The sequence below is a fragment of the Apodemus sylvaticus genome, chromosome 1 (assembly GCF_947179515.1).
Source record: "Apodemus sylvaticus chromosome 1, mApoSyl1.1, whole genome shotgun sequence".
Lineage (NCBI taxonomy): Eukaryota > Metazoa > Chordata > Mammalia > Rodentia > Muridae > Apodemus > Apodemus sylvaticus.
The window spans coordinates 166,105,832-166,120,966 of record NC_067472.1 but is presented as its reverse complement, the minus strand read 5'-3'; the positions used below and the strand labels follow the sequence as shown (position 1 = coordinate 166,120,966).

The 15,135-nt window shown below is 37.2% G+C and overlaps 2 protein-coding genes and 1 pseudogene across 3 annotated transcripts in view; all 3 read right to left on the bottom strand.

Annotated features, from left to right (window-relative positions):
* The window catches only part of LOC127668453 (mas-related G-protein coupled receptor member B2-like), a 261,783-nt gene that overhangs the window by 104,871 nt on the left and 141,777 nt on the right, over nt 1-15,135 (bottom strand). The gene's annotated exons all lie outside the window — the stretch shown is intronic.
* LOC127668493 (mas-related G-protein coupled receptor member B2-like) overlaps nt 1-15,135 on the bottom strand; it is a 165,984-nt gene that overhangs the window by 9,072 nt on the left and 141,777 nt on the right. Inside the window, exon 1 of one of the 2 annotated variants that reach the window (XM_052162139.1) lies at nt 4,490-4,558. The exons of the other annotated variant lie outside the window; for it this stretch is intronic. The gene's annotated coding sequence lies outside the window, so the exon portion shown is untranslated. Of the gene's footprint in view, nt 1-4,489; nt 4,559-15,135 lie in introns of those variants that run through there. 2 annotated transcript variants of the gene reach the window in all.
* Nucleotides 1-15,135, bottom strand: part of LOC127668482 (mas-related G-protein coupled receptor member B2-like) — a 211,932-nt pseudogene that overhangs the window by 55,036 nt on the left and 141,761 nt on the right.

Here is a 15,135-nt window from a genome sequence, read left to right as displayed (position 1 = left end):
GAAGTGAGGTGCCCAGTTTTCGGAGGAACCGCCAGACTGATTTCCAGAGTGGTTGTACCAATTTGCAACCCCACCAGCAGTGAAGGAGTGTTCCTCTTTCTCCACATCCTCTCCAACACCTGCTGTCTCCTGAATTTTTAATCTTAGCCATTCTGACTGGTGTAAGGTGAAATCTCAGGGTTGTTTTGATTTTCATTTCCCTAATGACTAATGAAGTTGAGCATTTTTTAAGATGCTTCTCCGCCATCCGAAGTTCTTCAGGTGAGAATTCTTTGTTTAACTCTGTACCCCATTTTGAATAGGGTTGTTTGGTTTTCTGGAGTCTAACTTCTTGAGTTCTTTATATATATTGGATATTAGCCCTCTATCTGATGTAGGATTGGTGAAGATTTTTTCCCAATTTGTTGGTTACCGATTTGTCCTTTTGATGGTGTCCTTTGCCTTACAGAAACTTTGTAATTTTATGAGGTCCCATTTGTCAATTCTTGATCTTAGAGCATAAGCTATTGGTGTTCTGTTCAGAAACTTTCTCCCTATACCGATGTCCTCAAGGGTCTTTCCCAGTTTCTTTTCTATTAGCTTCAGAGTATCTGGCTTTATGTGGAGGTCCTTGATCCATTTGGATTTGAGCTTAGTACAAGGAGACAAGGATGGATCAATTCGCATTTTTCTGCATGCTGCCCTCCAGTTGAACCAGCACCATTTGTTGAAAAGGCTATCTTTTTTCCATTGGATGTTTTCAGCCCCTTTGTCGAGGATCAAGTGGCCATAGGTGTGTGGGTTCATTTCTGGATCTTCAATCCTGTTCCGTTGATCTGCCTGCCTGTCACTGTACCAATACCATGCAGTTTTTAACACTATTGCTCTGTAATATTGCTCAGTAATTTACTTATGCTTTGAAGATTTAATTTAAAAACTTTATAGCAAATCCTTTTCTGCTTTTCCTTTTGAGACAGTCTTGGTAGCTCATGCCAGCCTCCAGTTCTCTATGTAGCTAAAGATGACCTTGAATACCTGATGTTTTTGTCTCCCTTATTTTCCTTTTCTGGAACCACAGGCATGTACAATCATGACCAGCTTTAGAGAGTAAGACATTATAACTTGTTCTTGATTTGTATGATGTAGGGGGCATTACAATTAGGCACTGAATATTGACAATAAAAGGAAAAGAATTTTTCTCTAGAATATAAGGTTGTTCATTGAAAAAAAGAAAGTATGAGGACATAATTCACTTGTCCTAGACTTTACGAATAATTTTTTCAAAACTATAAATGTATATTAAATTATGTATCACAACTTGCTCCATTTGCCTAAAATGATCTACTGGCTTTGCTTAGGATTAAAAACCTCAAATCTATCTTCTACTTTTTAGAAGGAAGAAAAAAAGCAAATAACTGAATTATTATAAAAAATTTTAGATCTGTGGTGTTTTTGTTTTAACTTATAAAAGAAGTTGGTATGATAAAGTGATCACTTTTTCTTATGCAAATAAATGCAAATCAGAGATGTAACCAGTTGTGGTTCATTGCAAGTAGTCAAGTCTAACTAACTCCTAAGGGCAAACATTTGTGTCTTATATATCAGAATTACTTTAGTTTGAAAACACTTTGAACACACTTCTTGTAAATAAAGGAAGTAATTACAGGACATAGTGGCAATACTTTAAAACACGAACCTAATTTTAAAAATCTACACCTATTTTAATGATCAGCATTTCTGTTTATTCTAAAACAAAGTTAAAAAAAAAGGTTAATGAGAAAAGATGAAGAAAATATCATTACTTATGGTTTTTTCAGGTGAGGTTCTAGTGTGATTTAAAGAATGTCTTATGCTACAATATGGCTAATGATGAACTTCTTAATTCTGCAATGGATTAATGTCCAATAAATGGCTATATTGTTGACCTAGAAATATTTCAGGTGAGAATGTAAACATTGATTCTAAAATTAACTTCATTTCTAAGACTCTTGAGAAATTAAAAAGCAAATTTGGAGTAATATAAAATGAAGGAAAAGGTAACAACTGCTAAATAGATGTCATGTGTGAAAGAAACAACTACAGAGCAAGACAGCACTTGGTAGTAAATATCCATCGGACATGGTAGCTTTTTAAATAATACCTGATACTAGGAGATGGGTCAGGAAGATTTCATTGAGTTCAAGGATAGTCTAAGCTTGGATTCAAATTTTTCTTAATCTATAAAAATATAGGGATATTCCACCAAATATAGGGGCATTCCAACAAATGCAGAGATATTCCAAATGAGCATGCTAAAAAATGAACCTCTATATAACAAAAATGTGCTGATCAGTGTCAGAAGTAAATGACACATGAACAATGCTGACCTGAAAGGCTGCATGAACATGAGACAGTTTACTTGCATAGCAAAACCTATCAGCAAAACAACAGTCCTATGTAAATGTCTTTGATCATGAAAATCAGGGAAAGATACCATTTCATACCATAAAAGAATCTAACTTCAAAAATTAAGTGTTATGCCCATCCTGACAGAAAGCAAATTCTTTGGGTCTATTCTACCTATCAGGATGTATACTCAACCTAGATCTTCTCTGCATCAACTCGGATTTCTTTGATAAGAAACTCTCCTCCACTGAAAGATTTTTCCTTTCAATTCCCCCAAATTATGTATTTCATGAATCATCTAGGAACTCCTCCAAAATGGTGAGCAAAAACTTAAACCAAAAGAAATAACCTAGAACTAGATTTCAGCTGCTTGTGTCATATCACCAAACTAAAAATTATATATGAAAAATAAAACAAATACATCTCTCCATAAAGATCAGTGATTCTAGAGTATAAATCACCAATAAGAATAATTTAAACAAAACTCAGGATGCAGGGTTCAAAGGAACAAATACAAGCATATTCAGGAGTTCATGGAATTCGAAAAGGATTTGAATAGCCACATGAATGAACATAAAGAAGACAGGAATAAATAGCAGAATAAAAGAAAAAATAATACAATGTTTTAGCTACCAATATAGCAGAAGATTGTTTCTAGAAACATAAATATCTCAAAGAGTAAAACATCAAATAGCAACCCAATCAGAGGAAGAAATATATATTTAGACAGACACAAAAAAGATACATACCCATGTTTCAAATGCTAGCATTTGGAAAAATGATCATCAGGGCCATCAAGAAATTTTGAATTGCCATGACTGTCTATCTTGTCTCAATAAGAATGCATATTACCAAGAATTTAAAGAACAAGAAATAATGATAAGGATATGAGTAAAGAAGAACATTAAAACACTAATTCACTCTTATTGGTGAGAAAGCAAACTGGTGCTACCAGTATAAAAAATATTATGTGGATTCCTCAGAAAATGAGATAGATCTGTTATAGTACCTGTACTGGTTTGTTTTATATCAAGTTGACATAAGTTAGAGTCATTAAAGAGGAAATGGCAACAATTGAGAAAATGCCTTCATAAGAGCAGACTGTACACCAGTCTTTAGGGCATTTCTTTGGGTAGCAATTGATGGGGAGAACCTAGACTATAACCTAGAATACCTACACAGGTTTTGCACAAATATGTTCATATCAACATCCAGGTATTGATGAAGGGTGGATTCTGGGAGGGCTACCTCTGGAAGCTGAATAGTTGACTAACAACAGATTCAACAAGAAGGGAAATCATTTCTTTCAATCAACTTCCCAATAGTAATCAAATCAAGTGCCAATAGAGGGTTCAATTCACCCAATTGGCATACCTAATTAATTTTATAAAACAAAACTAAATATCATAATCTCTAAAAGGAACTGGTAGTGAGAGAATTTGACAGAGATGAGAGGAATATTTGATAGAGCTTGGAAGAGTAATCAGAGTATACTCTATGCTTAAATAAAATATTCACAAAACAGAATTGATCAATATTTAATGACTGGGCCAGAACACTGGTACATTGCCATCACAGCAACAGCCATTTCTGAGTCCAGAAAGAGCTCCACACCCCATGTTCTTTCTTTGAGTTGTAGATAGGTTAAACACTTCATGCAACTTTCCCAAAATATGTACATCATTGATAAGTTATAATTAATTGTGTTCCTCACAGTCAATCAACTTTAGACCAGCTCTTGCCTACTGAGAGTGAAATGCACAAAGGAATGGAAACTTTCTGTTAAAGAAAAGACAGGTAATTGAGGAACTGACATAACTAGGATTTTATAGACAGTGCCTGATCACATGTACTTGCTAAGTCAAAGAAAGGGTCAAAATTACCACAACAGTAGACGATTGTGTTGTTGGGATAAGAGAAGAATTTAGGAAAGTACAATAGGACATTGCCTTGGTTCAGTGGCCCCTCAATCCAGTCTACAATGCTGTCATGAAACTTTTGTAGGTCCTTCTACAGAAACATGACATTTGGGGGAGGGGGTTCAACCACAGGCGATAGTTACATTGTTATGGACTATAAACAATTGATAATACTTTGGAAAGAAGGTCTCAAAAGGAAATCTTACCTTTGTTCTATTATTCTTATGTTAGATATTAAGCTCGTCTGTGGCAAAGAGTAGAGTCCTCTGAATCAGCTGTCAACTATATGAATAGGTTCTAGCACATAGACTGCTTAGAAACTGGTGCTTGAGGAAGAATATTCAAAAGAGGAAGAAAGATATGTGGTTTCCTGTAATTGTATCTGCACTGTCACTCCTTTGAGTCATGCTCTTCATGAGCCTGTTCTGAACATTTGGCCTGGTTCCTACCTCCTTCCCTTTGGTCATAAGGATTCTATGACTCCTCTTTCCTCTTAGTGCTTGGGTTTTCTTTAACTTCTTGCATCTAGAAGGTGAGATATTTCAAACAATGTGAGCCAGTTCTGAATTTTTTTCAGACATAACATGTTTGAAAATCTGGACCATGATGGAACAATAAACATGGGGATAATAAGCAAATTTGATAAAGTTGCAGAATAGTGACTTGAAATATAGCAGTTAGGAGTTTGAGCTTTGAAACTAGAAGCATTCCTTGAGTCAGAAACCCAGCCAGAGTAGGATTTCAGGAATATGTCGTCTTTAGGCTCTTGGAACATCCTCCTTACTGCTAAGATGACCAAGAATGACGCTAACTCAGCACTCAGCAACAGGGCTTTAAAAAATAACTCAAAATGTGGTCTTCGGGAGGGCTGGACAAACATGCCTCTACAAAGTTAATAATGAAGGAAAACAAAGAGACAGCAGAAATGAATAAAGCTTTGATAAGAAATGAATGATTCTATTAGCATGAGAAGGGAGAAAAAGAGATCAAAGAGTCAAATTTATTTAGTTGCAGAGAGTGTTGAATAGTAATATAGAGTGACTGGCATAGGATAAAACAGGAGAGAAAGGAGCCATGTCTGCTTGATGTCAAAGCAATATCTCCTTAGTAATTCCTGCCTCACTGTTTTATGACGCTATATTCTTTTATAAACTATTTTGCGAAGGCAAATTTAGTAGCTCTAGGACATTTCAAATTTAAAAAAAAATGTTACTTTTATATGGATTTCATGTATATTTGTAAAATAGATGCTCTTGTAAATATTCACACATATGTGTGCACATGCTGGTAATGGCCAGAGCTCAAAGTCTGGGTTGTTGCTCTAACCCTCTTCACCTTATATATTGAATCAGGCATCTCCACTTGAAACCATAACTTACCTGTTAAGCTATTTTCCTTAACTCTCTTTCCTCAGTGTTTCCCATATGCTGATAAAATGGCAGACTGCCAATCTGCAGCAATATGGAGATGAGGGTTTAAACTCAGACTCTTGAATCACACAGAAAGTGTTTTCCTCTCTGAATCATCTCCCAAATTTAATTAGGTTTTCTGAAGGAAAAAGTCTTACTTCCATGTATTCTAATTATAAATGATTTTTAATAGATGGGATTATTTACTGGGTTGGCAAGTTTATTTATATTAGATTGTTTGGTTGGTTTAGTTTTTTGCCTGGTTGAGTGACTCTCTGGTTAGTTATGTGTTTGGGTGAATGTTTAGTTGGATGATTGATTGAGTGGATTGTTAATTAGTTAGTCTATTCTTTGATTGTTTGGTTGGTTTTTCAATCTGTTGGTTGATTTTCTTTAACCAGGATACAATAAGATATCAATTACAATATGATTTCATTGTTTGCATCATCAGCTTTACATTACATAGAAGAAAGAGTTCACTCCTGGGCATATACCCAGAGGATTCCCCTGCATGCAATAAGGACACATGCTCCACTATGTTCATAGTAGCCTTATTCATAATAGCCAGAAGCTGGAAAGAACCCAGATGTCCCTCAATGGAGGAATGGATACAGAAAATGTGGTATATTTACACAATGGAATACTACTCAGCAATTAAAAACAATGAATTCATGACATTTTTAAGCAAATGGTTGGAACTGGAAAATATCATCCTAAGTGAGGTAACCCAATCACAAAAGAATACACATGGAATGCATTCACTGATAAGTGGATATTAATTAGCCCAGAAGTCCTGAATACCCAAAATACAGTTAGCATATCAAATGACTCCCATGAAGAAGTAAGGAGAGGGCCTGGATCCTGGATAGGCTTGATCCAGCATTGTAGGGGAGTACCAGGACAAAGAAAAGGGAGGGGCTGATTGAAGAATGGGTGGAGAGAAGAGGGCCTATGGGACATATGGGGAGGGAGGAACTGGGAAAGAGGAAAGCATTTGGATTGTAAACAAAGAATTTAGAAAATAAATAAAATAAAATAAAATATGATACATACTAAGTAGCAACTTAAATTCAACTACTGTATTTACTCAGTCAAAAATATTTGAAGCTACTTCTATCCCCATATGATAATTTGATAGATGTTTTTTTACTTATAAAACCTGTTTCTTGCTAGGCATGGTGGTGCATACCTGTAACCCCACCACTTGGGAGGCAGAGGCAGGCGGATTTCTGAGTTTGAGACCAGCCTGCTCTATAGAGTGAGTTCCAGGACAGCCAGGGCTACACAGAGAAACCCTGTCTTGAAAAAAACAAAAATAAAATAAAATAAAATAAAATAAAATAAAATAAAGAAAGAAAGAAAGAAAAGAAAAGGAAAGGAAAGAAAAGAAAAACTGTTTCTTGATCTTAGTTCTGTCAAAGTTTTATGACCTCTGTAGTGCCTTTGGTATTATAATCTGCTAGCTTTTGTTAAAGGGATATGAAAGAAAATATAAGTGTGCCTTATATATGATTCAAAACTGTAAATTGTCTTCCAGCTTCAGTGGAGGAATGGATACAAAAATGTGGTATATATACACAATGGAGTACTATTTAGCCATTAGAAACAATGAATTCATAAAATTCTTAGACAAATGGATGGAGCTAAAGAACATCATCCTAAGTGAGGTAATACAGTCTCAAATGATCATTCATGGTATGCACTCACTGATAAGTGGATATTAGCCTAGAAGCTTGGAATACCCAAGACACAATCCACATATCAAATGATGTTCCAGAAGAAGGAAGGAGTGGCCCCTGGTTCTGGAAAGGTTCAGTGCAGAAGTGCAGGGGAATGCCAGAACAGGGAAGTGGGAAAGGGTGGATGGGGGAACAGAGGAAAGGAAGAGGGCTTGTGGGACTTTCTGTGAGGGGGGATCAAGGAAAGGGGAAATAATTTGAAATGTAAATAATGAATGTATTGAATTAAAAAAAGCTGAATTGGTGAGAAATGTAGACTTTTATCTGAAGTGGAATTTTCGGGTTGTGTCTTCTGATGCCAGACCACATGATTTCTAGTAATCACAAAAAAAATAAAAAATAAAAAATAAAATAAAATAAAATAAAATAAAAATAAAACTGTTGTTTCAACTGGAGTGCCCTTGCCCTTGATATGAGGAAACAAAAGCTGCTGAGCAATTCAATGCCCTGTAACAACTGGCATCTACATTTCCACATATGCCATGATTTTTGTTTCTTCTTTTCTATCCCCATCTATTATACTTGGATCCACAATACATTCTTAAGAATTTAACCCACTTCTTCCCAAGATTATTCCTATTGTCATACTTTCCATAAAGGTAATGAACCATAAACACCAGTGGTTAACTTGTAAAATTCACGTTTTAGGGATAGGGTAAGGAAGGCATTAGCACCCAGATCCAAAGCTGCACTTCTTTCTGTAGCATGTATAATATCAGAAATATTTAGTTTTGATTTCCTGGTCCTCTTTATACCTCCTGTTTCACTAACAGATGATGGCTTGTGTTACTGGCTGTGAGGCCTTCAGCTGACAGTCCCCACTCTTCATTTTCCAGTGGTGAGAGTTTAGCTCATGTCTCTCTTGTACTTACAACACTTCAATCAATATTTTCCCTTGCCACAGCAACCACAGCACTCTGGAAGCCTTTGTGGTCCTAGCAACCAGAACCTACTTATTCTCTTCTATAAATAATCATCAAATGCTAACCCCCTCTTGTCTTAGTCAGTTTCTATTCCTGCACAAGAAAGCAAGTTGGAGAAGAAAGGGTTTATTCAGCTTATACCTTCCACATTGCTGTTAATCACCAAAAGAAGTTAGGATTGGAAGCAGGACCTGATGCAGAGGCCATGAAGGGATGTTTCTTACTGGCAGGCTTTCTCTGCCTTGCTCAGATTGATCTTTTATAGAACTCAACATTTCCAGCCCAAAGGATGGCAACAACCACAATGGGCTCTTACACTTGATCAATTTTAACATGTTTTTCTACATATTTCTTCAATTTTATCAGAAATATTTTCCATGAAAATCTTTAATTTTATCATAAAATATTTTTACTTCCTTTTTAAAAAGTTCAAAAGAACATTTAGAGCATGTTGATTAGTTCAAGGCCTTTAAATAGAATTGAAGAAAAATCTGAATTAGCCCAAAGAAAACAAATAAATACCTGACTGAAAAAAAATCTCAATTGGCCAGCTATATATACAGCATAAATTTGTGTCTAGAAAACAAAGATCTCGACTAGGTACTGTATCACCCCGAGCTTTAGATCTCTGGGGGTGCAAACTGCCAAGGGTCTGCCTGCACCCAAGAACTGAGCACATAGGTGGTTCATCTGCCAGTCTGCCAGGCATGGGGCCTGTGTCCTGCCTGGAGAGCAGCAGAGGAAGACAATCCCCACAGCCATATTCCCAGCCTGCTGGGGCAGAAGCATCACTAGGTACTCTAGCACCCCAAGCCTTAGATCTCTGGGGGTGCAAACCACCAGAGGTCTGCCTGTGCCCAGAACCTGAGCACACAGGTGGTTCATCTCCCAGCTGGGAGGTCGTGGGGCCTGTTTCCTGCTCAGAGAACAGCAGAGGGAGCAACTCCCCGTGGCCATCTTCGTGGCCTGCCTGGGAGGAAAAACACCACTAGGTACAGTATTATCCTGAGCTTAAGATCTCTGGGGGTGCAAATCGCCAGGGGTCTGCCTGCGCCCAGGACCTGAGAACATAGGCAGTTTATCTGCAAGCTGGTCAGTCCTGGGGCCTTTGTCCTATGTGAGAATCAACAGAGGGAGTGACCCACACACACACACCATCTTTGCTGCATAACAGAGCAGGCTGAGAACACCTGGTTTACATTGCCAACCCAAGTATAACATTTCTTGAGGCAAGACTGAGCAGGGCTCCAAAGGCACAAAAGAGGAAGGCAGCATATCAGTAATCTGTGCCAGAGGAAACCCAGTCATCCAGAGTCACAGAAAGAGCCCTAAAGGTCCACAGTAGGTTGAAATACCAGCCAGTGACAATAAGACCATCTAACACCAGTGAGAACTAGATGGCTAAAGGCAAGCATGGGAACATCACTAACAGAAAACAAGGCATTTTGGCAGCATCTGAATGCAATTCTCCAACAATAGCAAGTCCTGGATACCCTCAACACACCAGAAAAACAAGAGTTGGATTTAAAAGCACTGGTAAGGATGCTGTTAGAGGAACACATGAAGGACATAAATAAATCTCTTAAAGAAATTTAAGGAGAAAAATGATGAAAAGCTAGAAGCCCTTACAAGGGAAACACAAAAATCACTTAAAGAAATTCAGGACAATATGGGTCAGAAGTTTGTAGCCAATAAGGAGGAAATGCAAGAATCACTTTAAAAATACAGGAGAACTTTGACCAACAGGCAGAAGTCATGAAAGAGGAAACACAAAAATCTCTCAAAGAATTAGAGGAAAACACAAACAAGCAAATGACGGAACTGAGTAAAAACTTCCAGGATCTAAAAACAGAAGTAGAAACAACTAAGAAAGCACAAAGGGAAACAACTTTGGAGATAGAAAACCTTGGGAAGAAATCAGGGATCATAGATGCAAATATCAACAACAGAATACAAGAGATAGAAGAAAGAATCTCAGATGCCGAGGAAACCATAGAAACCATGGACTCAACAGTCAAAGAAAATGCAAAATGCAAAAAGCTTGTAAACCAAAACATCCAGGAAATCCAGGAAACAATGAGAAAGTCAATTCTAAGGATTATAGACATTGATGAGAGTGAAGATTTACAACTTAAAGGGCCAGCAAATATCTTCAACAAAATTATGGAAGAAAACTTCCCTAACCTAAAGAGAGGGATGCGCATGAATATACAAGAAGCCTACAGAACTCCAAACAGACTGGACCAGAACAGAACTACCTCCCATTACATAATAATCAAAATCCCAAATGTACTAAACAAAGAGAATACTTAGGGCAATAAGAGAAAAGGGGCAAGTAACATATAAAGGAAGACCATCAGAATTACACCAGACTTCTCACCAGAAACCATGAACCTAGACGATCCTGGACAGAGCTCATGCAGACTCTAAGAGAACACAAATGGCAGCCAAGACTACTATACCCAGTGAAACTCTCAATCACTATAGATGGAGAAACCAAGATATTTCATGACAAAACCAAATTTACACAATATCTTCCCACAAACCCAGCCCTACAAAGGATAATAGAAGGAAAACACCATTGCAACGAGGGAAACTATACCCTGGAAAGAGCAGGATATTAAGCTTCTTTCATCAAACCTAAAAGAAGATAAGCACACAAGTATAAAATTAACATTAAAAATGATAGGAAGTAATAACCACTACTCCTTAATATCTCTTAACATCAATGGATTCAATTACCCAATAAAAAGACATAGACTAACAGACTGGTTACATAAACATGACCCTACATTTGTGCTGCATACAGGAAACACACCTCAGTGTCAAAGACAAAAACTACCTATGGTAAAAGGCTGGAAGACAATTCCACAAGCAAATGGTCTCAGGAAACAAGCCGGAGTTGCCATTCAAATATCAGATAAAATTAACTTTCAACCTAATGTCATCAAAAAGAGACATGGAAGGTAATTCTTGCTGGTCAAAGGAAAAAAATCCAACAAGAAGAACTCTCAATCCTGAACATCTATTCTCCAAATACAAGGGCGCCCTCATTCATAAAAGAAATTTTACTAAAGCTCAAAGCAGACGTTGCACCTAACACAATAATTGTGGCTAACTTCAACTCCACTCTCATCAATGGACCGATCAGAAAAACAGAAACTAAACAGGGAGACAGTGAAACTAATTAAAGTTTTGGACCAATTGGATTTAACAGATATATATAGAACTTTTCATCCCAAAGCAAAAGAATATACCTTTTTCTCAGCACCTCATGGTACCTTCCCAAAATCAATCATATAGTTGGTCACAAGACAGACCTCAACAAATATAAGAAGATTGAAATAATCCCATGCCTCCTATCAGATCACTATGGAGCAAAAGTGGTATTTAATAACAATAAAAACAACAGAAAGCCCACAAACACATGGAAACTGAACAATACTCTACTAAATGATACCTGGGTCAAGGAAGAAATAAAGAAAGAAATCAAAGATTTTTTAGAATTTAACTCAAATGAAGTCACAACATACACAAATCTTTGAGACACAATGAAAGCAGTGCTAAGAGGAAAACTCATAGCTTTGAGTGCCTCCAAAAACAAATTGGGGAGAGCATACACTAGAAGCTTAATGGAACAACTGAAAGCCCTGGAACAAAATGAAGCTAATTCACCCAGGAGGAGGAGAAGACAGGAAATCAAACTCAGTACTGAAATAAATCAAGGAGAAAGCAAGAGAACCATACAAAGAATCAACAAAACAAGGAGCTGGTTCTTTGAAAAAATCAACAAGATAGATAAACCTTTAGCCAGACTACCGAAAGGGCACAGAGAAAGTTTCCAAATTAACAAAATTAAATATGAAAAGGGAGATATTGCAACAGAAATTGAGGAAATTCAAAAAATCATCAGATCCTACTACAAAAGCCTGTACTTAACACAACTGGAGAATCTGGAGGAAATGGACAATTTGTTTAGAAAGATACCAAATACCAAAATTAAACCAGGATTAAATAGATCATCTAAACAGACCCATAACCCCTAAAGAAATAGAAGGGGTCATAGAAAGCCTTCCGACCAAGAAAAGCACAGGACCAGATAGTTTCAGTACAGAATTCTATCAGACCATCAAAGAAGACTTAACACCAATACCCTTCAAACTATTCCACCAAATAGAAACAGACAGAACACTACCCAGCTCCTACGAAGCCACAATTTATGCTGATACCAAAAGCACACAAAGATCCAACTAAGACAGAGTATTTCAGGCCAATTTCCCTTATGAATATCGATGCAAAAATACTCAATAAAATTCTTGCCCACTGAATCCAAGAACACATCAAAACAATCATCCACCAGGATCAAGTAGGCTTCATCCCAGGGATGCAGAGATGGTTCAATATAAGAAAATCCATAAATGCTATCCACTATATAAACAAACTCAAAGAACAAAACCACATGGTCATTTCATTAGATGCTGAAAAAGCATTTGACAAAATTCAGCATCCTTTCATGCTAAAAGTCTTGGAAAGGACAGGAATTCAACGCCCATATCTAAACATGGTAAAAGCAATATACAGCAAACCGGTAGCTAACATCAAACTAAATGGAGAGAAACTTGAAGCGATCCCAATAAAATCAGGGACTAGACAAGGTTGCCTGCCTCCTCTCTCCATATCTTTTCAATATAGTTCTTGAAGTCCTAGCTAGAGCAATTAGACAACATAAGGAGGTCAAAGGGATACAAATTAGAAAGGAAGAAGTCAACCTAGCACTATTTGCAGATGATATAATAATATACTTAAGTGACCCAAAAATCTCCACTAGAGAAATCCTACAGCTGATAAACAACTTCGGCAAAGTGGCAAGTTATAAAATCAACTCAAGCAAATCAGTAGCCTTTATATACTCAAAGGATAAGAAGACTGAGAAAGAAATTAGGGAAATGACACCCTTCACAATAGCCACAAACAGCATAAAGTATCTTGGGGTGACTCTAACCAAACAAGTGAAAGAACTATATAACAAGAACTTCAGATCTCTGAAGAAGGAAATCGAAGAAGATCTCAGAAAATGGAAAAACCTTCCATGCTCGTGGATTGGCAGGATTAATATAGTTAAAATGGCCATCTTGCTAAAGGCAATCTACAGATTCAATGCAATCCCCATCAAAATCCCAACTAAGTTCTTCATAGAGCTAGAAAGAGCAATTCTCAAATTCATCTGGAATAACAAAAAACCCAGGATAGGTAAAACTATTCTCAACAGTAAAAGAACTTCAGGGGGATTCAGTATCCCAGACCTCAAACTTTACCACAGAGCAACAGTGATAAAAAAAAAAAAACTGCATGGTATTGGTACAATGTCAGGCAAGCAGATTAATGGAATAGGATTGAAGACCCGGAAATGAACCCATGCACCTATGTTCACTTGATCTTTGACAAAGGAGCTGAAAGCATCCAGTGAAAAAAAAGATAGTCTTTTCAACACATGGTGCTGGTTCAATTGGAGGTCAGCTTGCAGAAGAATGCAAATCAGTCCATTCTTATCTCCTTGTACTAAGCCCAACTCCAAATGGATCAAGGACCTCCACATAAAACCTGACACACTGAAACTAATAGAAAGGAAACTGGGGAAGACCATTGAGGACATCAGTACAAGGGGAAAGTTTCTGAACAGATCACCAATAACTTATGCTCTAATATCAAGAATTGACAAATGGAGAAGGTACCATGAGGTGCTGAGAAAAGGGTATATTCTTTTGCTTTAGGATAGAATGTTCTATATATATCTGTTAAATCTAATTGGTCCAAAGCTTCAATTAGTTTCATTGTGTCCCTATTGAGTTTCTGTTTTCCTGATCGGTCCATTGAGGAAGGTGCAGTGTTAAAGTCACCCACAATTATTGTTTTAGGTACAATGTGTGCTTTGAGCTTTAATAAAGTTTCTTTTATGAATGAGGGTGCCCTTGCATTTGGAGCATAGATGTTCAGGATTGAGAGTTCTTCTTGTTGTATTTTTCCTTTGACCAGCAAGAAGTGTCCCTCGGAGTCTCTTTTGATGACTTTGGGTTGAAAGTCAATTTTATCTGATATTAGAATCGCTACTCCAGCTTGTTTCCTGAGACCGTTTGCTTGTAAAATTGTCTTCCAGCCTTTTACTCTAAGGTAGTGTTTGTCTTTGACATTGGGGTGTGTTTCCTGTATGCAGCAAAATGTAGGGTCCTGTTTATGTATCCAGTCTGTTAGTGTATGTCTTTTTTGGGGGCATGGATCCCATTGATGTTAAGAGAAATTAAGGAGTAGTGGTTATTGCTTCCTATCATTTTTTATGTTAATTTTATACTTGTATCTTTCATGGTCTCTGGTTAGAAGTCTGGGGAAGACCCTTGAGGACATGGGCACAGAGGAAAAGTTCCTGAACAGAACACCAATAGCTTATGCTCTAAGATCAAGAATTGACAAATGGGACCTCATAAAATTACAAAGTTTCAGTAAGGCAAAGGACACTGTTAAAAGGACAAAACAGCAACCATCAAATTGGGAAAGGATATTCACCAACCCTACATCTGATAGAGGGCTAATATCCAATATATAATGCAAATCAAAACAACCCTGAGATTTCACCTTATACCAGTCAGAATGGCTAAGGTCAAAAACTCAGGAGACAGCAGGTGTTGGCGAGGATGTGGAGAAAAAGGAACACTCCTCCACTGCTGGTGAGGCTCTAAGATGGTACAACCACTTTGGAAATCAGTCTGGAGGTTCCTCAGAAAACTGG